General features: G+C 42.0%; 1 pseudogene; it reads right to left on the bottom strand.

The window, feature by feature from the left end:
• Window positions 1–2,434: 2,434 nt before the first annotated feature.
• Window positions 2,435–3,949, bottom strand: LOC102876218 (annotated as a pseudogene).
• Window positions 3,950–4,400: the final 451 nt, after the last annotated feature.

Genomic DNA, 4,400 nt, shown 5'->3' with positions numbered 1-4,400 from the left:
GAAAACTATGAGCCCCCAGGGAAATGCCATTCTGTCCATCCCACCTAGAGCCCCCTTTAATCCTGAAGGACCCACCCTAGCCCAGCCCCTGGAGGCACTTGAAAGCAAGCCTCAAATGCCTGCTCCAGGGACTGGCCTCGCCCTCCCCAGTTAGGAGATCCATATGCTCCTTCCCTTCATCTCCCAGATCTGGGATTCCTGGCTCTGGTCCCTGGCTTTGATATTTGCTTCTGCTCCTTGGTTTGGCAACTCATCACATTCCCCATTTGCCTTTTTTGGGCCTTAGGGGTTTTTCCTCCTCAGCCTCTGTTGTATTCTCACCTCTGATTTTCTTGTCCTCCTGTGGCCCTGGGTGAGCTGTGTGCTTTACCTCTCTGGCCTGATTGCTGCAGAACCTCATGGCTGGGCCAGAGTGAGTGGCATTGAGATGGCTTCATGGCAAGCTGCACGGGAAGACTCAAATCCCACCCTTGGCTCCAGGTATCCACTCCCATGGGAAAGATGTGTGCGTAAAAGAGGACAGGTTTTTTCCACTCTCTTTATCAGAGTGCACTCTGACTTCAAAGTTGAGTTCTAGCAAAGTTAACTTGAGAGTGCTCTTGAACATCTAGATGAAGGAACTCTGGTGGCCTAGTGGTAAGAATCTGTGCTACAATCCCAAAGGCATGCAGTTTGAATTTACCAAATACTCCACAGAAGCAAAGTCTTCTGTGTGATTTAGTGCCTCTGAAAATCTGCTGGAGGGGTCAGCTATGGGTTGGTTCTGACTCGATGATACCCAACAACAAATTAAGTCTAGCACTATGCTAGCTACTAGAAAATGTAGCAGCAAATAAATCCAAGTCACTGACTCTGAGGAGCTTGCAGTTTCAGTGCAGAGAGTCAGACAGAAAAATAGGCTTCTTTCTCACTTCAACTGCGATGACTCGTGTGTCAGACAGATATGCTCCACTGGGTTTTGTTTGGTGGTTTGCTTTCTTTTTTAAGTAGATAACCAAGCCTTTCCAACAAGGCACTTCTAGCTAGACTTGAATTCCAACTTTTCAGTTAAGCATCTGAATGAGCAAACCTTCATTTGCAAGGCCTGGGGAGCCCTCTCCACAGCCAAACCCAAACTAGCTTTGGATCTGAACTTGGATGGTGAGAAAGACTGTCCACACATACAGATCTGCAGAGAGCGTGTAAGGTGCAGGAGGCAGTCATGACAAGAGTGTATTTCAGAACAGCACCCCAAAGCCCAGTTAGTGACTGGCAGAGTCACGTGCACTGGGCCTGCACTTCATGTGCTCGTCACTATGGCTCCTGTGACAGCAGAGTTGCATCGCCTGAGAACTTGCTGAAAATGTGCAGCCTTAACCCAGTTCACTCCAGTCCTTTGGATTAGAAAAGAAAAAACCATGCACAGTAAAGTTAGAGAAGCAACTAAGCTGGACGTTTTAGCCAGGTGCATAAAAAAAAAAATTTAAAAATCCCAGCCTCAGGCTGTGCCAGTCCATACCAGCTTCTCCTCACTGGATATGGAGGAGGGGGATGTGAGGAAAAGCATGCTTGCAGCACCATATACATCCTTGTTTGTAAGTCAATTTTGTCTGTATCAATGTTAAAAATAGACTAAACTCTGAAAGAGTTGTTAGGTACCATCAAGTTGACTATGACTCGCAGCGACTCTTTGAACTGATCTTTGATCTGAACTATGATCTGATCTTTGCTTTGTCCTGGGCCATCCTCACCATCTCGATAATACTCAAGCCCATTATGTCAGACCATCTGCTGGACAGTCTTCTTCTCTTTCACTGACCTTCTTCCTTTTTTCCCAGCACAATGTCTCATCAAGGACTGGTTCCTCCTGAAAATATGCCCAAAGGAAGAGAGGCGAAGTTTCCCCGTCCTTGCCTCCAGGAGCACTCTGGTTGCGTTTCCTTCAAGACAGATTTGTTTGTTCTTTTGGAAGTCTGTGGGATAGTCAACACTTTTTACCAACATTACAATTCAAAGGGATCAATTCATTTTCTTTTTTATTAAAACACATCGTGTTTTTTATTAAGTATCATAAAAGTACAGCATTTATAGTTTATGCATGATTATAATATATTAAAATACAGAATTTTAATAAACGTAGAAAGCGCCTCTGTATTCAGAAAATAGCCCCTTGTGCCAGAGAATGCTATCTATGAAACTCATAGCAACAGAATGCAGAACATAATCTGCAGTTCTAAACTTTGATAAAGAGTGGCAAATTTTCATTATTTTAACTGTATTAATACAAACCAGACTGTTTGAATGCACAAGGCAAGCCTGCTTAATCCTGAGGTACTTTGTAGTATTTATATGAATACTAGTTTTATTCACGAATACAACTTTTACCATATAAATGTCAATTATTTTCTAGTTGTTCTTAAATACTAGGTAGGGTGTTTGCAGAAGTGCTGGATCATCAGTGAGTTACTTGCTGTTTTTCTTTCTCTGCCATTTCTTGTTGGTGAATTGTGTTTTGTTCTGCTTATTGCATTTTCTCCAATTTTTCCAGAGCCAGAGATTTTTTTTTTAGAGTTGTCAAGAATTTAATTTTTTTTTTAAAAAAATACCCATAGAAACAACAGTCAAGAAATTAAATGACATATTACAGTCAGCAAATTTGCTGCCGAAGACCTCCTTAAAGTGTTAAAGAGAAAGAATGTAATTTTATTTTTTTAAGTTTTATCTTCTATTGGTTTGCATACAAAATTCATATACATTGTGTTTCACACTTTCTTTCATTTTCATTGTGTTTCATACAATCATTGCCATACATTGTGTTTTATAAAACTGATCCTCATTGGCTTATGCCCACTCTGTCTTTTCAGGCCCACAATGGATCTCTCCCATTTTCTTTACGACCTTCCTCCATCCATCAAATTGTACGACCTGTGATTTTCCCCCTACCTACTACCCTCACCTCTCTGCTCCCGCCCCTTACCCTACGGGCACCACTGTAAACACTAAAGTGTGCAAACCAAAGCAATAGTACTGTGGCCCATCGAAAGAACAAAAAAATTTTACTTAAAAGAAATGTAATCCGGATGCTTCTTAGAAACAAAAATTGGGAGATGTCATCTCAAATTCTTTGGCCATCTTGTCAGCAGGGTCCAATCCCTGAAAAATGACATCATTCTTGGGCAAAATGACTTCTGGTCAGCAAAAGAGAAGAGTGTCATTGAGATAGATTGACACAGTGACTGCAAAATGGGCTGAAACCCAGCAGGGATGGTGAGGGGGCCTCACGGTCGGGCAGGGTGTCGTTATGCTGTACACAGGGTCACTGAGAACCACAGCTAGCTCTGCCTATGGCACCAAACGGGTTCTCATCAGTACCTGAAGAAGTCCTTCCAGTTAAGACTACAAATTCATAGATGCTTGTCAAGCACTGAGAAGGATTGTTTCAAGTAGGATGTTATCCTACTTGAAAGCTAACAAGTTAGCTTGCCATGATTAAAAGCTGGTAGAAAACATAAAACCTCCTAAGTCTGAGTCAGAAGGCACCATGGCAATAGTGTTAGCTAGAGTATCAGCACTTCTGCGCTGGTTCTGATTCCCAGTTCCCACAGGGCGATTGGAAAGGAGCAGATGACCCGTGAGCCCTCAACAGACTCCAGTCTAGGAGAGACCTTGGCAGCATGACACCAAACCCCCAAATCTATTGCTGTGACAGAGCCAGAGATTTTAAGGGTAAAAATTTAGGCTTACACAGCACCATTGCATTTACATCTTCTACAGACAGCTACCCTTGTTTTGGAAGAACTTCCCAAAACATTGACTTCACTTCCGCTGTATCTTAATTGTTGGGCACAGCAACTTTCTTCCTTAGCTCTCCCGTCTTTTGCCGAGGCCATAAGCATTCAGACAAATGACTGACAATTTCTGACACAAACTTACTTAGCCTATCAATTAATTTTCTGTCGCCTTTATTCATTGTCCAACATTCAAATGCATAGGAAATAAAATGAAAAGCCCATGGCATGGATCAGGCTCATCTTAGTCTTTAAGCTGACATTTTTCCTCTTCAGAACTTTGAAGAGGTCCTGCACAGCAGATTTCTCTAATGCAACATGTCTGGATTTCTTGATGAATATAACCATGATTGTCAATTGTGGACTCAAACTGAAATCATTGACAACTTTAATCTTTTCTCCATCTATCACAATGTTGCCAGTTGGTCTGGCAGTGAGGAGTTTTGTTTTCTTGTGGCTATAGTCTGATCTTCTGTAGTGTTTCACTTCCTCTTTATTTTCAGTAAGCAAAGTTATATCATCAGCATGACTGTTGAGTTCTCTTCCAATCCACATTCTTCTTCGCAGAATACTTCTTCAGTGATTTGTTCAGCCTACAGATTGAATAGTTATGAAGAAAGGATCCAACCGTGA

The sequence above is a fragment of the Elephantulus edwardii genome, unplaced genomic scaffold (genome assembly GCF_000299155.1).
Source record: "Elephantulus edwardii isolate Elephantulus edwardi_28Jun2011 unplaced genomic scaffold, EleEdw1.0 scaffold00096, whole genome shotgun sequence".
NCBI classification, from domain to species: domain Eukaryota; kingdom Metazoa; phylum Chordata; class Mammalia; order Macroscelidea; family Macroscelididae; genus Elephantulus; species Elephantulus edwardii.
Note: the sequence above shows the minus strand (reverse complement) of the source record. Positions and strands in the feature narration are given on the sequence as shown.